The 9420-nt window shown below is 42.5% G+C and overlaps 1 long non-coding RNA gene across 1 annotated transcript in view; it reads left to right on the top strand.

The window, feature by feature from the left end:
• The first annotated feature begins 5895 nt into the window (after nt 1-5895).
• Nucleotides 5896-9420, top strand: part of LOC109476801 — an 8443-nt gene continuing 4918 nt past the window's right edge. Inside the window, exon 1 of the long non-coding RNA XR_002140628.1 lies at nt 5896-6056. This is a non-coding gene — a long non-coding RNA (uncharacterized LOC109476801). The remainder of the gene's footprint in view (nt 6057-9420) is intronic.

Here is a 9420-nt window from a genome sequence, read left to right as displayed (position 1 = left end):
TGAAATTCTTTACTCTTGTCCAGTTAGGAGGTGTGTGGCCTTATTTCAGATGGCTGTATAATAAATTGACGTTTACACTTGTTCATTCTGGAATGGACTTTTTTCTTAGGGGGCCCACAAGAACGCCATGTGATAGATATTACTTACTACTTGAAGTTTATATTGCATGGGTCTTTTTACCTCTGTCTACTTTGTTGACATTGAATGGCTTGTTTACCGGAAGATTCATACTATTTTAGACAGAAGTATACAGGCAAAGTTGCAATATATCTTATTAGCTTTGTTCAGGTACGCGTGTATAAAAAGATTTTGAATCGTGCATTTTGAATTTTGCATCGATAGATCGTCGACCGTAACTCGGGCGACGTACGCCCGTGTGTCGAGCGAGCTTCGGCCGACTCCTGTCTGGTTAAAAAGGTGGTCGTTGTGTTAACCAGACGGTAGTGTAAATTTGTGGCTCTTGTGGTAGTATTTGAGTTGGATCTGTCACAGAATTCCTGTTTATATTTATATTTTATTCTGCCAGTCCGCTCCATTACTTTGCTAAAAAATATTACGAAACGTCAAACATAAAAATTGGTCAAACTATTCATTTTAGGTGGATACACTGGCCTTGCTTCATCTGCTTGTCATGTCATAGGGACTTCATTATCATAGATGTATTCCCAAGCGATCGCCCGAGCCTCGCACAATGTGACCGCGACGATTTTCAAGGCAAAAATACGCGCGATCGTCGGTCGATCTCAAAATCGGCCGATCTTTCGGCGATTGACAAATACGGCCGAAGCTCGTCGACAATGTGACGGGGGTATAACTAGCATGGACTACCCAGGCCTAGAACCAGGCCAGAAACTCGGTGGACGTTATCTTTTTTTTTTTTGAGACAGGCGAAAATCCATGCGCGCGCGGATGTCATCCATAGAATTAAGTCGGTGTGGCCTAACTCCAAGCCGTGTGTTCAAACGATGATTAATATTTAATGTGGCTTTTGTTGTCTTGTCTCTCCATGTCGCGTGATGGTTGTTAACGTTCTGTTATACCTCGTGTCCTTGTCCTAAACACGCCGACATTACGAGCACTTTGGGGCGCTACAAAGTGTTCACTTAAGCTACGGTCACAACCCGCCGTACGTGCTTTTTGTCCGTACGTTTTTTGGGAGGCTACGTCTGCTACGTTTTTTCTGAAAACGTAGGGGATTAAGGAGTGGCGTCGACGCACGTCAATCGCACGGTTGCGCAAGGTGTAAGACTGTGGTCTGCACGCCACGTCTGGCTGTGAGCGGTTGCGTGCATTGTACGTTGCGCAAGTGGTAATTGAGTTGTACGTGCTTACAACAACGTACGATCTCTGTGCGATTGCAACTTTATCGTAAGGAGGCCGTACTCACACGTGCTTCTTCCGCACGGCACGTACGGGGCACGCGCGTCGCTTGTACTCGCACCTACGGGTGCTGAATCCGCAGACCGCACGTAGAAAAAGTTTTACATGCACTTAAAGTTCTACGGCGTGTCTGCGTGCTCCCAAATCCGTAGGATTCCGTACGGAGGCGGTACTCACCACGTTTGCCCACGTTTTTGCACGTAGACAGCACGCAGAAGCACGTACGGCGGGTTGTGACCGTCGCTTTAGTGTCGAGAGCCTAGTGGTTAGGCTAATGGGCACGGGTTCGATTCCTAGAAGCAGCTTTGTGTCCTTGGGAAGGGCACTTTACACGGCCTTCCTCACTACACTTAGGTGTAAATGGGTACCTAGCTTCAGGTAAAATATGGTAGAAAGAGAGGGATGGGCTTCGCCATACAATATCATGTCTAAGGCCACACCAAGTAAATTTTATGGATGACGTCCTTTAGAGACCCTAAATCTAATGCGAGAGGGCGAAAAAAGACAAGAAGGGCCCTAAAAAACAAGATGCCTAGATTAGAAATATACTAAGAGATGACAAATGTTAGGACAAAAAATTGAATGAGGTGACACAGCTCAGTGTAACAAGCAAGAAGTCTTTTATTCATCATGAAAACAGCAATAAATCAGGTGAAACAGCAGTTGTCGTCCTGTGCTTTGGGGAGATAGATGGAGCGGTCAGCAAGTTTCTTCAAATGTGGCAGCATGTACCAAACTGAATTCCTAAAGGAAGTCATGATTTCCTTGCTTGATGCTACATAAGCTTTGGTCCGTACAAACCTATTTGCGGCACTGTCGTGACTCTTTGGTCATAGTTACAGGAAGCGGAATTTCCTGTTTTTTTCTAGGAACAGGCCAAAATCAATGCGCGCGCGGACGTCATCCATAAAATTTACTTGGTGTGGCCTAATGGCGGACAGACAGCGAAATTCAAGCTTGGCCTCCTGCGCCCTGGTTATTCGAGTGTGACGCAAGCTCTACTGCCGGCCAATTGGAAGCTAGGAAAGCCAAGTAATACGTATACTAGAAACTTAGGCCACAGCAAGTAAATTTTATGAATGACATCGACCAAACTCCAAATCGCGATAGGGCGAAGAAAAAAGGCGGGCCAAAAACAAGGTTCCTACATCTGTAAATTTTGGCACCATAAACCTTGTTTAACAAGAAATTTACATATGTTGTGCAGAGCTTTCCTACAACGGATGATAGCTCTTACAAGGGGGGTCAAGCGGGCGAGACATCACATTAAATTGACAGCTGGTTTCAAGAAAGATCTAGCAGTGTGGAGTACTTTTATCGAAAAATGGAATGGCAAGTCTTTCTTTATTCAAGAAGAATCGGAAGCTAGAGAGCGGATAGAGATATATAAATTTACATATGTTGTGCTATGTTAACTGCAAACTATTACAACATCTATTGCCACTGAAAAATAAATGTATTCAATCATTGTACAAATAAATGGTTTTGATTCAGTGACCATGACACATAAAACCTTGTTTTTTTGGCCCGCCTTGTTTTTTTCGCCCGCTTGCATTTAATAGATTTGGAGTCTGTGGATGATGTAATCCATAAAATTTACTTGCTGTGGCCTTAATTGCACCCAAACTAACAATATACATATAACGTTACATTTATATCATATGCACATACTATAATGCTTATGAAGGCGAAGCGGAGCCGCCCGAATTTTACGACCTCTCCGACTTACATATCACTACTTGGCGACCAGCTTTCCCATTGGCCATGAGTCTAGCTTTCGTAGCTTCCCATTGGCCTACAGTACAGGTAGCGTCACACGTCCAACCAATCAGGGCGCAGCAGGCCAAGCTTTAATTTTCCTGCCTGCCCGCCATTACACCGGTCTTCGCATACCGAGCATGTTTTTGGAGGTTTTTGCTCGATGATCGTCAAAAAGCAGCAAACTGCAGACCGAATCTCAGTTGGGAGGAGGTAAGGAACAGTTAGTGTTAATTTGGACGGCATGTCAGTCGGAAAAATGTCCAAAAATGGACGAGAAACTCTGCCGGCGTACGCAAGCACTCATATAAACATGGGGAGGGGGGCTGGCCTCGTCATGTTCAGATTGCGACATATTGTGACATATCTCGGCTTAAACTTGTCCGATTTAAATTTGGTTTCCACAAAAACGAAGTCTAGAAAATGGAGGTCGAACCACAGTAGTCACGTTTAGTCAATGTGCTGTAATTCTCCGTCAGCGTGGCGCAAAATATGTAAACAACGCCAGCCGTAGTGACCCAGCTGTCTTGTGGCTAAGACGCATAATATTGCCACACATAATTTTTCCACACACTACCACGCATTTCCAGGTTAAAAAGCGCGGAAGTCAAATATTGCGTGGATACATATGTTCCTCTCATATATAAATCGTACATTTTGTAAATATGGGCTTATGTAGGGTCGCAATTTACCTTTTTTTGTCAAGAATCCGTCACCGCATTCCTTTCAAGATGGCGGCTCTGCTGTAGAGGCCATTGACCTTAATTAACATTCTGGGAGTACTTGTTTGTATTTTAAGCAAGGACATATAACAGTATAATGTCCTTGGTATTAGATTCAGATGTCACACATGTGTTTCTTCAGATGAGGTGCCTTATATAGTTATACTTAGTTATATTGACCTTATGTATTAAGCTAGATTCTGGGGTGTGACAACTGACAATGCACTTGATTGTTATCGCATACACAGGTAAACCGCATTGATTCAATGGCACAAACTGCATAAGACTGGACAGGAAGGTTTGAACCACTCTTTTCCAGAAATGCATCATGTTCTTGTAATAACATGCGTGGAGTGTGGCTCTACTAGTAAGTCTAAAACACAGGAACTCCATTGAACGTCCTATTTGACTCATTTTCACCAGCGTCAAGTAGGATTTGTAGAATACAAATCAATGTATAAAATTGTATATCAATACATAATAATATGAATATATAGTATATCTTCGTATCTGGAAGCATAATGATAAATTATCTTAATGCCATTGGTGTATCTTTACCATTTCCTAATTGATATTTGCTTGATGCCATCAACAGGACGTGGGGTCATATCGAAAGCTAAATTACGATTGTACCAGTGGCCTATACATACTACTACCTCTAGCCATGGAGTCAGAAATCAGAAGATTTTTTTACTCCATGCTCCAGCCAAGCCCATTAAGCCAATCACGTCACATAGGCCACTGAATGCACCAGGTTAGATGGTTACATGAATAAATAATGTCTTAGGTACAAGGGTATAGGAGATGGCAGCCACAGCTTACTTACTAGTTGTATGTTACTAATACATGTAACATTTCATTGTATAGACTGCCACTGTGGCAGAGTCTAACGTTATATATGATTGGTGATTGCCAACAACTGACCTGTACTTGAGCCCATTGGAGCAAAAATGTACATTTAGGCCACACCAATTTAATTTGTTGGTTCTCGGATTTTTTTCAGAAGAAATATGAAGGGACAGGGCGAAAAAAAATAAAGATAAAAACAGGTCTAGGCATCCTATTATAGGCTTAAATGCTACAAAATGAGCCATGAAGTCAACACAAAAGGCTGGGTTAAAATTTAAACATTGAATTTTGAACTTTAATCAAACCACTGCAATGATAGATGGGAAAAACTNTAACAACTAGGAAGAAAAGGACTTTCCTCAACTGTTGGGAGGCAAAACATGAGCATTTTTCAGTTGATTCAGGACCAGAATCAATTTTTTTTTTTTTTTGCAAATCAGAAAAAAATGAATAGGCGAATCCGAGAACCAACAAATTAAATTGCTGTGGCCTTAACCCTTGTCCTGCTGGCAATTTTTACACATTATTTTCAAATAATTTCATGTCTTAATCAGGTCACAGACCCTTGACTTTTTTTGCCCTGCGGCGGCGTAGTAACTTCCGCATTCGTTGCGTTTCGCTGCGGTGTGATGCGTTGCACGAGAAACACCCCCAAATCGTACATATACAGGGCACTATATAGATGGTACTGTATGTACAACCCATATATATATGGGCCCCGCAGGACAAGGGTTTTAAGACTTTTAATATTAAAATATTAATGTGCAGAAAGTACAGGGCACAGTCACCATCTGAAGAGCACATTGATTGGTTATATTCTTATACAAACATGTTCTAACTGCATGACTGCTACTCCCAAAAGTTAACATTTGACCTTTGCACTTCTTTCCCTGACAAGGTCAATGACCTCTGCAGCAGAGCTGTTGAAAGGCCCAGTACAAGCAGGTTAGGTTCAGACAGACATCAGAAATAGTCCAATACCTGCACATTACAGCGCCTGCATTAAGGTGTGTCTGTGCATCCAGTACTACAATGTACTAGTAATTTGAGCCCTGGTACTTAAAAAATTGAGTTCAAATAAAATTGTCCTCTTTTTCCTACCTGTATATTTCACATTTGTATTGATATTATTATTATTATTAATTTAGTTTGTTGGTTATCACAGGGCAGTAGGGCAATGGGTCTACAATGGACTACAGCCGTCTGATCCCCTGCTGCCAGCCTTGTGTATCACACATCACCATTCAGGAAGACCGACAACAGTGCCAGCTGATCCCAACTCAAGAGGCGAAGGCATCCCAAAGGATCCCCAAGCATAGTAAAGTAGCAAAGTAACAGCTCTTCAAGGTAAGCAAAATTTATAACCATTTTTGTGTACTTTAATTGAGTGTAACGTTACTAGTAATAGTGTCACGAATGGTGTCACGAATCATAAGATTGGCAATGAAAACACACATTGCCATGGTGACGGTTTTTGTTTGCATGGCCCTTTAGTGAGTGCCTCCAAACCAACTGAAAACAGCCTTTTTCTTGGTATGTGTGGATAAATGCTGGTATTTTCCAGCTGTAGAGTTAATAACGTTATTTCTTTTTCTATTTTGTTGAAAAAATGGCTTATAGACTTGTTTTGGCTGCCTGATACAGCTCTAATTTCTAAAAGCAATGCCATGTATTTTTGTTTTTTGGTGGTCAACAGGGGGTCAGAGGTCATGATCTCAGTGTTTCCAATTGGATTGTACTTATCTTTGGGGCAAATGCCAGGATTATGCGCATGCCCAGCCAGAGGGCCCCAAGTGGGTACCCCACCATACCGCATGTACAAAAACAGTGTAAAATGTCTTAATGTTGGGATCTGTTGCTTTTTTGGAGCTGGATGTTATAGGTAAGGGTTATTAAAGGGTTAATGCACTGCCCCGAGTTGTATATGGTGTCATAACTGCATGAGCAGCTGCCATAACCACCGAATAAACCACCGTGTGAGCGAAGCGAACGAGGTGGTTTATGAGGTGGTTATGGCAGCTGCCCATGCAGTTATGACACCATATACAACGAGGAAAAGGCAGTGCATTAAAATTATTATCATATAGCCTATCCAAACTGTCAATCAACACAATTCCTGTTTGAAATACAACAGCTTTAATATATATACATGCATAAAAATACATTCGAATATATTATACGCTTTAAAACAAATATGGATAATTTCATTTAATGCAAATTGTAGTTTAAATGAAGCTAAACAAAAAAGTTTATTGGACAGAAAAATGCTACAAAGGTTTACAGAAAGAGTCGCATGCCCCTATACCCTATAACATAATGGTATCAGCCATAACACGACATGTGCTGTTATTCCGCCATAACACCACATGTGCTGTTATCGGGAAATAACAGCACGGGTATCCGGGCCTCTGATTGGTCCACGCCGTCCGGCTATATGATAATTCAGTTTAAAGCAGGCTTGAAGCATATGTCATATGAAACCTGACCTCTGACCTCCATTCCTTGATTTTTGTGATTTTGACCTTGAACGGCTAGGACTTTGAGTATAGGACTATGACTCTGTTTTGATGAATCAGACTTTTATGTTTACTGTATGTTGTCTCACTGTATGTTACAATGTCTTGTGTAATTTTACTGGGCCTCCTTGGAAAACAGCTGATACAAGCTGAATGGGGCTACCCAGCTGTCTTGAGATGAAATAAATAAATAAATTTGCATTTGAGGCCACCCCAATTTAATTTAGAAAAATAATGGGGCGGGCGGGCAAAAAAAAATAAAATAAAAACAGGCCTAGGCATCCTATTATGGCCCAAAATGGTACGATAGGAGCCATGAAGTCAACACACCAGGCTGGTTCAAAATTTTAATAATGAATTTTGAACTTTTGATTTTTAATTGAACCTTAATTGTAATGATACAATTACATTGAAAGATGGAATAACTGTAACTTCTAGGATGAAAAGGACTGTTTTCAACTGTTCAGGGCAAAATATGAGCATTTTGCAGTTGATTCTGAATTTTTATTTTTATTTGCAAATCAGAAAAAAATGAAGCGGGCGAATCCGTTAACCAAGAAATTGAATTGGTGTGGCCTGATTATGTAAAAAAAAATGGAGTTTGTGCCATGTTTGGGGTGTCCAGGCCAGGAAAGAAGTCCTGAGTTTCCATGCTATCATCAGCTGGTGATAGAGGTCAGAGGTCACTTCTGAAACTTTGAAAGTTAGATGCCTTAAGCAGTATAGGATTTTTTTATATTAACAAAATTGACAGTTTAGATGCAGAGTGACCCTATGAATGTGTGTTTTTGGTGCAGTTTCACTCAGGCAGGTGACTTTTCACACCTTCTTTCTTACATGTTTTCCATGCATTTCAATAGGACAGTCCATTACTGGTCTTTGCCCTTTGCTGGTCAAAGTGTGAAATTTTGTAAGTGAAACCTGAGACCCTTGAGATTGTGGCAGTGTTGCAAATTGTTGCTAGTGTAAGATCCTAAAGATACCCCCCTACCAGTACAATAGGCCAGTCCGGTGACCCCCAGAGGTCACCTGTCAGAACTAGCTAGAACCAGTTCAGTTCCAGACATGTGTCTGACTTCTTGAATACAGACCTTGCCAGAGCCTCATCTCTCTCTGCGTCTCGTCTCATTTCGATACCCCTGGGGTGGGGGACAGGGCCAAGGAACGGTTCGTTACACTGGTGGCAGCGGTGGGATGCCTGTCCCTCACCCCGGAATTCCAGCATGATGAGCGGGAGAAGAAGACGTCGCCATGATGCCATGTGCTGCCCTCCCCCCACTGTGACACTGCAGCCATGACGTGACTACAGCGCAGCTGTTTCCTTTAAGTTTTTTTTTGTTGTTGTTATAATTTGTTGATGATCGTGACTGAGAAACACACGTACGTCGGCGGAACTCCAACGAGCCCCTTCCCGACGGGAGAAGAAACAACGAAGGACGTCGAGATTTAGCAGACCTGACTGGAAGACACTTTGTTGAGGCGGGAGGACGGATTCGTGACTCGGTCCTGGGCAGAAATGCCCCCAGCATTCCACTGGAAAAGTTCCGAAGTTACGGACACCCCTACCCCAAATCTCAATTCGGCCATGCTTGAGCACGCAGCCGAGTCGGATATCGACATTTTCTCTGAGATTGGAGTATTGGAGATGCCTCCCCCCCCCCCCCAAAGCCTCGACTTTCGGCCCTGAGCAGCCGAGCGGGCAACCCCGACACAGCCAGGAGGCGGAGCCAGCATGGCGGAACTTGCATGGCGGAACTGTAGCCGGTTTTTGGACGGAACCGGTGAGGTGGAGCTAGCAGGTGGAGCAGCAGGCGGAGCCAACAAGGCGGAGCTGTAGCCGGCGTGGCGTAACCGGCGAAGCGGAGTCAGTGAGACTGTTAAAACTACCTCCATGGTTAAAACAAGGGACTGCCGGCGTGGCGTTTTGATGATGTAACGATGTGTTTTGATGATGTTTTTGACGATGTTTAAAATTATGCCGATATTGTATTTTGATGATGTTTCGATGATGAATGTTATGTTTCTATGATGGCAATGCTCCGTAGTCACAGTATTGTGTACTATATTCATGTCAGAGTTCGACAAAGTATGGTACAACTATGTCAGGTCGTGACGGCTATTTTTTTTTTTCTCTTTTTATTGGTTAACACATATAGATAGGCGATCAGTGCCATTTAATTCAAGTTGGCATCTGT

Source organism: Branchiostoma belcheri, unplaced genomic scaffold (genome assembly GCF_001625305.1).
Source record: "Branchiostoma belcheri isolate BF01 breed outbred unplaced genomic scaffold, Haploidv18h27 scaffold39, whole genome shotgun sequence".
In the NCBI taxonomy this organism is placed as follows: domain Eukaryota; kingdom Metazoa; phylum Chordata; class Leptocardii; order Amphioxiformes; family Branchiostomatidae; genus Branchiostoma; species Branchiostoma belcheri.
The sequence above is the reverse complement of the archived record's forward strand: the minus strand, read 5'-3'. Positions and strand labels throughout refer to the sequence as shown.